Genomic DNA, 14,050 nt, shown 5'->3' with positions numbered 1-14,050 from the left:
TGGGGGTCAAGAGTTCCTAAAGAACAGGAGTTAATGCCAGTATAAGTCACCAAAACGGTCACTGTAAACATATTGTCAGACTGATACTCACCATCTCCTAATCTCCTACCCCATTTGTTTCTTACCTGGAGGCGCACACAATGCTGAAATGTTAAAAACCCGTTAGCCACAATTTAAACTGAAGAGTAACTCATTTCAGCTGAACAGTTATTCATCGAACTGGATCTTCGTGGCACCAAAAGGCCTGTGTCACTCCATCATTCACCTTGGAATTAGCATGTCACTGAACAAACAGTTTAGAAATACATGCATCATGCAGTCGTGTATCAGCATCAAACTCAAAGTAGTACCCACACTATAAATTGATGCACCCTTTTAACCATCATAAAGTAAGTAAAAATTTAACACATCTTCAAAGATATCAACCTATTTAGGTTTGCCCAGTCAAGATTTCATGTGTGTAGCATCGTGAATGAAAAAGTTACATGCTAAATGTTTTTAGAAATTAGGTAATTAATTTGAAACATTAATTTTACTTCAGCCATTTGTGTTGTCAGCTGCTCAACAGTGTGCCAATGAAGGTGGTTAATGAATAAATTGATTGTATCACGAGACAACTGCTGAAATGAGTTGACTTCTTCAGAATGGGGCACTAGATACTCAAGACTATTTATTCAACTACTTGATCTGAACAAGTCAAAGTTCGTAGAAGTTGATCAGCTCCAATTTCATGAAAAGATGTTTCCCAGGGAGGGAAAATGGATGGGAACGAAAATCAACACTTTGGACAAACCTGAATACCACTGTTTTAAGAAAACAGGGTGACTATAAACTTAGGACCACCTAAAAAAAAGTCCAAATTCAGATTAGCTTGGATTTCAGGATCATATTTTCACTTATTCCTACTGGTAACATGTAGTTGTGGACCAGCTTATTGACTTGTCTGACAGACCCAGCGAGGACCATTGTTGTAAACTTCTGTTAAACTGACTGAAATACAAGGAACAAAGATTTGTGGTTTACCAAAAAAAAATGAACACATACAGTGGGCCACAAGGATCCAACTTGAGGACAGTTACCCTAAACAGATTTGTTCAGAGAATACATCAAATGCAAAGACCTCTTTCAATAAAAGCTGTAACACAAAAGCAAAATACTGTGGATGCTGGAAATCCAAAGCAGAACCAGAAAATGCTGGAAAGACTCACCAGGTCAGGAAGCAACTATGGAGAAAGAGTTCACACTTGAGATTAATGAACTTTGAGCCACTGACCGAAACATTAACTCCATCTCTCTCTTCACAGATGTTGCCAGACCTGCTGAACATTCCCAGTATTTTGTGTTTTTATCATAGCTGATAAATACTGGATAGGTATGTTCATTTCAGTTATATTAGTCGTGGAGAAATTGTCAAAATTTCACCAATGCTTCTGATATGGTAGGGAAAGCCCAAAACTTTCACAATTTGCTGAGTTCTGATTTAGTAACAGGAATCTGCGCCATCATTTGACTAATGTGTTGCAAGTGGTACAACTTGGCCATGTAACACGGTTTCTTGGTTTAATGGTATATCAACATTAGCCAGAGGACAGGCCTTAAGCAGGCAGTATTGTAAGCTTTCTGACCATACCACTGTGATGGGTTTGGCCAACAATCACAGTAGAGCAACATAATTTTAACCACTCAAGTTATTTATTCAACTTGTAAAGAGCCACGGGAAAAAGAAACACACCAGATCAGCCAAGAAATGTTAGTATTTTAGATCAGCAAAACAAAATATCCACTGCTTTGCTACACCACTATCTAGCATGCTTACTGCCAGCCAAATTGCTGAAGTCCATCTATTTTTCAAAAGGTATTGATAATCAACTGTAATCATCTATGGGGTCAGATAATACTCAGTAAACTCCTGTCTAAACCAGCAAAATTAAGCTGCAAGGTAGCAACTCTTAGCACCAACTCATTAAGTATTAAACAACAAATACTAGGACCTTGTGTACAATTAAAATACCATTTGGAAACACATACTTGTAAATATGAGGAGGTCTGCTCAATATGTTATAGGTAGTTTGCTTACTTTAATTGCTTGCAAACTGCAAAGCTCTTTCAGATAAGAGCTGTGCAATAAACTACCTATACATTCTACCAGCTGACTGGCTCTTCATTATCCTAACCAAATTATTTTGGTGATTATACCAACTTGCAAATGAATGGACTGAACTGACAGGGAGAGCATTAATAAATACTAACTTCAACACACTCCCCATAGAAACAAGTCAATATTGCAGACCAATTTCAAAATGACTTTCACAGGACAAATATTAATATAAGGCTCAATGACTTAAATTAGCTTCAGCTAACAGTGAGCTTACTGTGTTAAAAGTACTTCACAGCTGTGAAGCTTGCTGATTTTCTAAAAAAAAATTACATTGACTTGAATTGCCCCAAATCACTAATTCTACCAAAATGCTCTCAAAAATGACTTTGTTAGTTAAGAGCATATATCAGCAAGATTCGTATAATTGAAACAGCTCAAGTCTTCATTGAGCAGCACGTTGCATTTTACAATATCACATTTCAGCCTGCAGGAACTTCTGCTCCTGAAAACTACTGCAGATTCTATTGCAATCATTGTTTAAAAACATACTACACTGTCTCTGCAGCTTAAAACGCATTAGAGACAACAAATTTTGCTTGATACGACATTGAAAGTGAAAACATATATTAGGTGTTTTATACCTGAGCACTGTTGGGGTAAGGCAGCCTAGAACAAACGTTTGGATAAACCTCTGTTCTCAGAATACAAAGCATTGGGACATTATTCTTTTCACTTCACTGGAGGAGTACTACTTTCCACGTAGACTGCGCCCTTCAGAAGCACCCTCCTCCAGGTTTGAGGTGTCAGGGATTCTCATTTAGCAATATCCTCACATCAGAATGCAAAACCAAGCTTTTTGATGAGCTATTCATACAAGGCTACATCTGCCTCAAACCATAATAAGAATGCCAATGGAGCTAGATTTTTGTATCGCTGAATTTGCGCCAATGCCACATGTGTGCAGTTTTCGTGTTTTACTTTAGGGTTTACGAGCATGGGGCAGGGTAATGGTTCAGGAAACAGAAACAGTGGATTCCGTCAACCCATCTTTTAGAGTTTTAACTCCGGCCAGTGTGAAACCTCTTGTATAAAATTAGGAAAATAATTTGGGCATTTAATGTAATCTTAACCACTACAAGGCTGCAAATGCTCGAGACCCAACAGTCTATTGTTCCAGTTTCAACATATAATGCAAATTAAATGCATATTTTGTGTTTGTAGATTTTTGGAATCATGTTTCACAAAGCAACCCAGAAAGTTGTAAAAGATTTACCATGATGGTTGTAAGGCAGATCTGTGAACTCATTCCCTGTGAACTCCCCATCACTAAACTAAACTCAGTCTGCCCATGCTCTTCCCTCCAACTACAACATTAAGATGACTACACCCCAAATGCAGTCTTCCCCACCCAACGCACAGTCCAGACAACTGGGCTGGGATGCTGAAAAGGAGAGGTAGAGAGAAATAATTCAACTTCACCTAACAATTTGTATTTAAATAATGCCTTTAAATGCAGTGAAATATTCCAAGGGTATCATACAGGGACATAATCAATAATGCAAAGGCACATAAGATATTAGGGCAGCTGATCAAGACTGGTCAAAATGTTACTTTTTAAAGGGGGAAGAGACAGGTGGTAAAAGGCTATTCCAGGATTTAGGGCAGAGAAAGCTGAAATCATGTTGCTAAAGGTAGAGCAATTACATACAAATTAGGAGTAGGTCCCCCGAGCCTGCTCTGCCATTTAACAAGATAAGGGTTGTTCTGATTGTAACCTCAATTCCACAATTCTATCTAACCCCATAATCTTTCACCCCTCCCTTGCTTATCACGGATATGCCTTATGTTGGATATGTCTTAAAAATATTCAAGATCACTGCTTCTACTTTATTTTGCAGAAGGCAAGATCAGGCTGAGTCAGATGATCAGCCCTGATCACGTGAATGGTGGAGCAGGTCGGGGGGGGGCTGAATGTTCTACGTCTGCTCCTATTTTCTATGAATAGAATTCCAAAGACTCAATGACCCTCAAAAAAATTCTTCACCTGTTTAAAAATAAGGAATCATCCATTTCCACAGAGGAAACATCCTTTCCGTATCAACCTTGTCAAGACTTTTCAGGATAAAATAACAGAAGCACAAGTTGCCACAAATGGAGAATCGCAGAAGCATTGGAGAATTGGAGCACAGCTAACTACGTCAAAGGTTATGGACAGGCCAACAAGAATTGCTAAAGGAGTTAAACTAGCTTGAAGGGATGGAAACACAAAAATCAATTCAGAAGAAATAAAAGCAAAGTTGGGATTGGAAGGCAGAAAATTAGCAATGAGTTTGAAAGAGGTAAGTAAAAGCCATAAAATAAATAAACGAGTTATCAGTGATAAGTGTTATAGAATTCAATGCAAGGAGACCGGTGAATAAGGTTAGGGCATATACAAAACTGCGATAGCATAAGCTGTTATTGAAACACAGCTGCAAGGGCAGAAATGGGCACGCCAACATTCCCAGCTAGAGAGTTTCTGAGAGAATGGAGTAGAAGAATGCAATGTTGATTGAGAAACAATTATAGCTGTGAGGAGGGATAATATACTGGAAGTATAATCAGATGAGGCTGTATTGGTTGAAGTGAAGAACAGAAAAGGGGCAATCACACTGCTAGAAGTACATAACAGACACCAAAACAGAGCAAGATGGAAGGGCAAACGTGGGCAAACAGTAGAAAAATACAGAAGGAACAGGGCTGTAATAATAGGAGATTTCAACTGCCTTATTAACTAGAATAAAGTCAGCATAAAAAGTACAGAGGATGCAGAATTCTTAAAGTACATTCAAGAGAACTTTTTAACCAATTCACAAGTCCAACAAGGAGCAATTCTTGATTTTGGGAATGAAACTGGTATCAGAGTATTTCAGTGGTAATAATTTAGTTAGATATAACAGTTATGGAAAGGAATAAAAGAAGATCAAGAATAAATATTCTAAATCAAGGAAAGAACAATATTACCGAGATACGACTTGACAGAAGTGGACTTGAAATAGCTAGTTGAAATGTCAGAGCAATGAGAAACACTTGAGGAGGACTAGTCTGCGCAGAACAATTGGACAATGCAGTCATTGGACTTGAGGACGTTTATGGAATATTGGATGAGATAAACATAGCAAGGGGGAAATATTGAGAGATTTAGCATCTTTGGAAGTGGATAAGTCGCTAGGCTATATGAAACATATCCTAGGCTGCCAAGGGAGGAAATAGCAGAGGCTCTGACAATCAGTTTCCAAACCTCAGTTTCTGGCATAGTCACTGAATATTATACCCTTGTTTAATAAGAATGGAAGGGGCAGCCCTAGCAGGGAAGCAACAGCCTGAGTAATTACAGGCAAGTCAACCAGCGTTTGAATTAGTGAAAAGAATTCTGTGACAGTATAGATCATCATTCAGAAAGGCCCAGATTAATAAAGGACAACCAACATAATTTGCAAACAGAACACTGTGTCTGACTAACTTGATATAATCTTTTGAGAAGGTCAAAAGGAGGGATGATTAGGGTAACACCTTTAACGTAGTCCACATGAATTCCAGCAAGGCAGACCAGAAAGTAAGAGTCCACAGGATTTAGGGGGAAGTAGTAAAAAGAATGTTTTAAGACTCAAATGCTTCTTCCAGTGCAGTTTCACAGGGCTCAGTGTTAGATCCCTTGCTTTCCACAGCATATATCAATGATTTAAGCATTATGTCAGAGGTATAACTGAGAAGTTTGGGAAGAAAAGCAGCAAATGGAATTCCATTCGGAAATGTCAATATATCTGGTGAAAACGAACACAAATAACAGACAAAAAAAAGGATAGGATATTCAAGAACAGAGGGACTGAAAAGTGCACAGCCACGAATCCCTGGAGATAGGTAGGTAGATTAGGTGGCTAAGTCACTACATGGAATGATTTCCTTTATAAAGCAAAGAACAGAATATAAGAGCAGGAAGGTTCTGCTTGAACTGTATGTGACATTACCTACTTAAGTTCACAGTTAGATTACTGCATGCAGTGCCTGTCACCACATTACAGGAAAGACATGACGACACTGGGGAGGGTACAAAGTAGATTTATAAGATGTTACAAGGAATGAGAATTTTAGCCAGGATGAAAGATCAAATCGCCTGTGGTTATTTTCTTTGGAATACACAAAGCTGAGGAAAAAGTTAATTGAAATGTACACAATTAATGAGGGGCCTAGAGACAGTGAATAGGGGGAACCTATTCCTCTTAGCAGGGAGGTCAATTGCCAAGGGGTATATATTTATAGTAGCTGACCAAAGTCTGATGAATGATTAAATGCATGAAATGTCATAGACAGTCTTTACTCTTTGCAGATATTGCCAAAGATGTATTTTCAGCATCTTGCTTTTTTCCAGATTTTCATGATTAGAGTGAAATCCAAGAGAAATACTTTTACTCAGTGAAACTCTTAGCCTAAAGCATGATAGAGGCATAAACCCTCTCCACATTTGAAAAATACTTCGATATTACTCAAGTGTCAAAAGTCAAAGGGCCAGAAACCAATTAGGATGGAAAGCTTTTTCAGCCAGCACAGGCACTGTGGGCTAAAGGACCTCATGCTATGTTGTAAATGTTGTATGTTCCCAAAAATGAGGAGAGATAACTTTCCTTTGTCACCCTGACAGTGACACATATCAGCAGTATTAGATAAAATGGCAGCCAGGAATAAAGGTTGAGTGATCAGCAGTTTATTGGGAATAGGGTTAATGGAGCACGAGACAGGCCTCAAGATAAATTTGGTGAAGACACGAGAAGGGACAGGAGAGAAAAATTGGCTGACTGGCAGATAGAGTAGAGATAAAACAATCCTTTTCAGGATGGCAGCCAGTGACTAGTGGAGTTCCAGAGGTCAGTGTTGGGACCACAATTTTTCACTTTGCACATCAATGATCTAGATGAAGGAACTGAAGGCATCGTATCATCTGCAAACTTAGCCACAAAGATAGGTGGAGGGACAGGCAGTATCAAGGAGGTGGGGAATTTTGCAGAAGCTCTTGAACAGGTTACGAAGTGAGCAAGGAAGTGGCAAATGGAATACAACATGGGAAAGTGAGGGGTCATGCACTTTGATAGGAAGAATAGGGGCATAGACTATTTTCTAAATGTGGAGAAAATTCAGTAATCAGAAGTGCAAAGAGACTCAGGAATCTTGGTTCAAGATTCTCTTAAAGTTACCTTGCAGGTTGAGTTGGTAGTTAGGAAGGCAAAAGCAATGTTAGCATTTATTTCAAGAGAACTAAGATACAAAAGGCAGAGACTTTAAAAGGCTCTAGTCAGACCATGTTTGGAGCATTATGAGTAATTTTGGGCCCTGTTGCTAAATAATGTGCTGGCCCTGGAGAGGGTTCAGAGGAGGTTCATAAGAACAATCCCAGGAACGAAAAGCTTAACAGCACAAGGGTGGCACTGTGGTTAGCACTGCTGCCTCACATTCCAGCTGCGTTTAATTTCCAGCTTGGGTCATTGTCTGTGCGGAGTCTGCACATTCTCTGTGGGTTTGCTCCAGGTGCTGCAGTTTCCCTTCTCAGTCCGAAAGATGCACTGGTTAGGTGCATCAACCGTGCTAAATTCTCCCAGCGTACCCGAACACTGGAGTGCGGTGACTAGGCAAGTTTCACAGTAACTTCATTGCAGCATTAAAGTAAGTTTATTTGTGACACTAATAAATAAACTTTGAACTTTAACATATGAGGAACATTTAAGGACTCTGGGCCTGGAGTTTAGAAGGACAAATGGGGTCTCATTGAAACTTACAGAATGCTGAAAGGCCTGGATAGAGTGGGTGTGGAGAAAGTGTTTCCATTGGTAGAACATAGCCTCAGAATAAAACGACAATCCGTAGAACCATGATGAGGAGGCATTTCTTCAGCCAGGAGGTGGTGAATCTATCAAATTCATTGCCACTGATGGCTGTGGAGGTCAGGTCACTGAGTACATTTAAGGGAGAGTTAGATAGGATCGTGATTGATAAGGGGATCAAAGGTTAGGGGGAAAAGGTGGAAGAACAGATTCAGAAAATTCTCTGCCAGAATTGAATGGCAGACCAGGCACAATGGGCCAAATGGGTTAATTCTGCTCTTCTATCTTATGGAAAGAGAATGATGATATTTAGAGCAAGGGGAGGGGTGCCCTGAGGAAAATTTGGCTCACTGAGCTCATTCTTAGCAACACTTTCTCTTTAAACATTTGAACTCCAAAATCTAACACTAATAATAATGATATTCCAAAGTCAGATTATTAGAAACATGGGAGGCTGAACTGTAGGTATGCAGTTCAGAGAAAGATGCAAAATAGCCTCCATCAATATCAGTATCTATGGCAAGGGATCCTGATCTTGCATTCAGCAACAGTTACATTTTTTTATTCATCCAGAAATATTTATGGAATATTACTTGTACTCAAACAGGCAATTTTGTCAATGACACTCATCCACTAAATGGGAATCAATGACATGTTCTTCTACCTTACCCTTAGACAACCAATGTCTGAGAAATTGGTTAATTTTGTATGCTAAGAAATTTAAAATTTCTTGCAAAACCACTGAAGATCTGTTTCCCCTGATTGTACGAACGCGCTGTACCCAACTACTGCAATGTATGCAGGGGATATGGGGTCATTTTTATTGCGATCATGTCTGTAAATATCATTGTATCACAGGATATTGTTCACAGCTGTGTTATACTGAATTCTGAATTTGTTTCTGTGAATATGTGTGTGCGTGTGCGCTGTTAAATTTGCTTTCATCCTTGGGCTACCAGTGTACTTGCTACACAATCTAACAAGGTTTCTACCAATATCAATTTTTGGGAGGCAGATCTACATGTTCCACTGCAGATAAAAGCCTCAAAACATGCTATACCTACCTATCTCCAGTGCTGGCAACAAATTTCTTTTCTCCCTGTACTTGCACTGCAAATTACAGGAGATATTGGCAACTTCTAATGCATGTTTCACTTACAATGGAACGATTATCAGGGGAAAGAAAATTATATTGCTTGTATTTTGAGCTGCAAGTTTTAAAATTGTACCAATATATTGTCTTAGTTTATAATACTACAGTAATTGCAGAAAAATTCCAATTTTATTTTAATATGGTCTCAAATACATAATTTAAGTAGTCATGGCTACCTAAGTCAGGATGAAGATTATGGCCTCGTCAAGGCAGAGACACGGTAATGTAGAAGTGAAAACATGGCCCTTTAACAAAAATAACAAACTGTACAGCACAAATGTCAATGAGGCGCAGATTAAGGAACTGAAACATAATTCCACCCAAATCTGCAAACAAACTTATCACTGGTCACTCTTCCTCCCTCAGACAGGCATGTCTACTGACTTCGTCCATCTTTCAAAGGACTGAACACATTACGCATTGTAAACAGTCTTTACTCTTTGCTGCTTAACATCTTGCTTTGTTCAGATTTCAATGTATGCAAACGATTTTCCTTTTCGGCATTTCATCACTACAAGTATGAAGCACATATGCTGGTTATTTATTGGTCTCCAGAATTCTCAAAAAGTCACTAATCTGAATGTGTCCTGTAACTATTGCCCAAACGATAGGTTAGCAATCAATGGGGATATGAAATGGCAGAGCAAGCTCAACGGTTGAATGGCCTACTCCTGTTCCTAATGTTACCCTCACCTCCTCTTTGAATAATATCCTACACAAATGTATATGCTTTCATGAAAGTATTAAGAAAGGTCTTGAAACAGACCAATCTAACGGAAATGCTAAGTTATACGAGTGACCTCATATTTCCAGGCGGTCAAGTGAGACCAAAAAGGAGATGAATCATGGCCAAATACTTTGATTTATGTTTTCACAAAAGGTGACAATATCCTAGAATGTGATAGCTATTTGACAAATAGGGTTTGCAGAATACGATCAAACACTGGCAAAAATCCTGAGCAATAAACATAGAATTCGACTTGATCATCACAAATCAGTAGCCCTGAGGTTGACATCCAAGCCCATTATACTGCCCATAAAAGGAACACAGTAAATAATGGTTTTGCACAGATCAGATAATATCTGAAAGAGAAAAATGACTGACACTGCAGGTACAAACCTTCATTATAATTCAGACTTCATCAATTCTAAAAACGGATTCCATCTAAAAACATCAATACTTCATTCCCAGATGACAACTGACCCACTGTATGCTTCCACCATTTTCTATTACCAAAGATTTCCAGCATTTGTATTTTTAATGAAATTTCTCAAGTGGTTCAAACTATTTCAAATTTGAATTGCCTGGATCTCAGTGTCAGTACGAAAATCGTTCCATGCACATTTGTAAAGTGCACTCGACACATGTTAAATTAATAAATTGATTTTGAAAATTGACTCTGAATTAACAATTTTCCCATGCATCAGGGATCAAGATTACAACAAAGAAACCAGATTTAATTAACTTGGCCAAGTGGCTTCAGTGGGTAAATAACCACTAACAGCCATAATTTCAACAATTGCAACGTACACAAATACTGAAAACCTTAAAATTAATATTAACCTATAGTACAGTATGTAAATAAAAACAACGAACCTTTAATGCTTCTATCTTCTTTTGTCTTGGGACTCTTCCCTCATCAATGTCAGTGACACTACTAATAAATGTAAAATAACAGGATGCTCTGACAAACACTTTAGGGAGAGCTCCAACATTTTTTAAGCCTCTCTAAATGCAGGATAACAAAAAATAAGCTTCCAGACATATGAAGAACAGGGTCTGACCAAAATTAAAGTTTGCTCAATGGTCAAAAATACAAGTAAGTATTTCCACAATTGTATACTGAAGCATTCACAGTTGGACTTGGTGTATGGATTCACATGTCAAATTTAAAGCAATAGATTTAGAAGGAAATATAAGGCACCATTTTAGCAGATCACATTTTTAAGTATTTGAAATAGTGACTGTGTCCAGGTTCTGTAAGTTGCTGTCAGGGCACAATGAAGTTACGACACTGTGCAAAGGAAGCAAAACATGGACATGAGATGGGCAGATGGGAAAGAGGACGGGGGAAAATTACCAACACTACACATTCCTAATCTCAACTTATGCTGCTTGCGAAAAGGGGCAAGCAGAATGCAAGCAATTTCCCATAGGTGGGAAAGATCTTTACAGCTGACTTTCACAAAAACATCAGAAAACCCAGAGGAAAGTGGGCAACTGCTATTCTTAAATGGAAAGTATGAATGCTGAGCCCTAATATCTTACTTACATTTTGGAACTCCCTCCCCCTTGTCTTCTATTGTCGGTAGCTTCGGTTATAAATCAGGGTTTTGGGAAAAGGAGGTTAAGAGAAAAATATTCGCACAGTGATTTGATAAAATACATTTGTCAGTAAAAATCATGGAAACTGCTCCTTAGAGGTATCGTACAACTGTTCAGTATTCAAACCTTAAAGCTGCAAAGCCTGTTAACTATGATGTGATATTTGGCATTAAGTCTGTTTTCTGATTATAACTGTAGATTCAAGGCAGCAAATGTAATCTGTACTCCACCCCCATCAAATCCTAGATTTCTGACAAAGCGTTATTTTGCAATGTTCAGGGCAGGAACAATACTGAAGTAAATTCATACCATCTCTTAATATTAATAAGGTTCAATTAGATAAAATGTAGATAAGGCATATTAATGCAGGATGTAAAAAGCATGTTACTTTTGGGGAGGGGGAACTATCGAATCATATAAATTTGAGCACTTGAGGTTAAACACTCTGCAAACTGCCAACTCCATAAAACAAAACTTTCAAGTTTTACTTCCCAATACCCACCATGCCACATTCACCAACTGCCAACATCCGTAATTTACTTCCACTGTCTAAGTGTAACGTTTCACCACCCCCTCTCTCTCCCAAAATGGTTAAAACTCCAGACAGTAGTTCTGGATACTACCAAAAGAACTGTTAATACTTGACTAAATTCTGCTTGTAGCCCAAGGATCCTAGATGCACTGCAGAAAGCATAGGAAGACCAGGCTATTACTTGCATGTTCTTGCTGCAGCTTCCTCCCCAACCTACCTCCATTCCCCACAAACAAAAACACAAGGTTCAGTGCCCCCCCCCCCCCCCCCCCCACATCCCTCAAGAGTCCCAGTTGAATTATATTCTATCAAATTATGGTAATTTACCCCCTTATTACACTTAAAAAAAAATCACAGATAAATTTTGTTAGGCTTTCTTGCCTATTGAATGCATTAAACTGCGATATGAACTAGTTGTGTTGCAGGCAGGGGGTTGCACATGGATCAAGACTGCAGGAGGGCAGAGCTGGCATAATCCACAATGAAAGAAATAGAATAGAATCACTAAAGTGCAGGTGTTGGCCATTTGGCCCATCTAGTCTGCACCATCTCTACAACAGAGCATACCACCCAGGCCCTATCCCCATAACCTCATGTCTGCCTCATTAATTCCCCAAACCGATACACCTTGGGACACAAAGGAACAATTTAGCATGGCCAATCAACCTAACCTGCACATCTTTGGACTGTGGGAGGAAATCGGAGCACCTGGAGGAAACTCTGGTGGGGGACACAGAAACTTCTGCTTTGAGACGATTAAACCAAAGTAGATTAGTGTAAAATAGGGACTACTGTGCCTTATTAAATATATAACACTTAAATGATATACAATGGTATTGTCTGGGTAAGCAAATGTATAATCATTTTTGAAGTACTTAAAATTGTGCTTTTGTATTTTCTTGTGAGCTTTGACCAACAGTTTACTTCTTGGCATAATGGGAAATAGGTTTAATTAGACAGACCACATTCTTTTGGAACAAAGTATCAGACATATATTATCAGGGACAGCCAGGCAAGCTACATTACCAAATTTTAGAAGGATTCAGCTTCTAGTGGTAATGAGTAGCTGCAATGCCAACTCTACTGATAAGGGGGCAGGAAAACAGACAGGGAAGATTCCCTTACTGTACTCAGGATTACAGGTGTTAGGAGCAATCCTAGAACCTACCAGATTTGCACAGGGGCAATTATCAGGCAACCGTTGAGGGGGAGGGGGGTCTTCAGTTGACAATGAATTTCTAATTCTGCTAGAAGATAAAGTGCTATTGGCCGAAGTGAATACAGTGTATTAATGTAATTGGATCATCCAGTTTAGATGACAGATGGTGCAGGAAGATTAATTCTTCAGAAATGTATATCTGTTATGCCCATGTGATCTAATATCAGAGAGAATACGTGGTCAAATAAAGAATGCCTTTAACTGCATACTATCCTTTGCAAAGTCTTTGTATTAGCTCAGTTTGGCTGAACACAAGACTCCCCAGTGGGACACCCAAGAAAATACGCCCCCCTGCAGAAACCCACACTGACACGGGAAGAACGTGCAAATTCCACACAGACAGTGACCCAAGGCTGGAATCGAACCCAGGTCCCTGATACTGTGAGGCAGCAGTGCTAACCACTGTGCCACCATGCCGCCCTACAACCCCCATTCTTAAATAGTGAAGGCAAAACTCCTGTCTTAAATAAGGAAAGTATTTAAAAATAAAGGCAGATTTTAAAGGAATCCACCAACAAGCGCTGAAACGCAGTAACAACAACTAGCCAAACGCAAAGAGGCGCCGCTTCATTGGAGCCCAGGCAGCTCCACCATGGGCAGGTACTTCGATTGACACCGACATGCAGCCAATCAGCAGGCGCACAGTGCAACCCACCCGGGCAGCTTCCCCTTCCCTCATTGGTGGAGCATCGGCCTCAAAGTTTGACAGGCAGTCGCACTTACCAATGAGAGCTCCCACCCCCGACATCGCGCGCAATGATTGGTTTCCCTGGCGAGGCAGCGGAGCCAATCGGCCTGAAAGGGAAGGCAGGACCTAGCGAGCACTGGGGGGGGGGGGCTCTTCTCCAGAACATTCGCAGAGCAAATAAA

At 39.5% G+C, this 14,050-nt stretch overlaps 1 protein-coding gene across 2 annotated transcripts in view; it reads right to left on the bottom strand.

Annotated features, from left to right (window-relative positions):
- The window catches only part of LOC145349896 (transformer-2 protein homolog beta-like), a 31,076-nt gene that overhangs the window by 16,797 nt on the left and 229 nt on the right, over positions 1 to 14,050 (bottom strand). The gene's annotated exons all lie outside the window — the stretch shown is intronic.

The sequence above is a fragment of the Carcharhinus amblyrhynchos genome, chromosome 11 (assembly GCF_965287045.1).
Source record: "Carcharhinus amblyrhynchos chromosome 11, sCarAmb.v2.hapA, whole genome shotgun sequence".
Classification (NCBI taxonomy): domain Eukaryota; kingdom Metazoa; phylum Chordata; class Chondrichthyes; order Carcharhiniformes; family Carcharhinidae; genus Carcharhinus; species Carcharhinus amblyrhynchos.
This window is presented reverse-complemented; position numbering and strand designations above follow the sequence as displayed.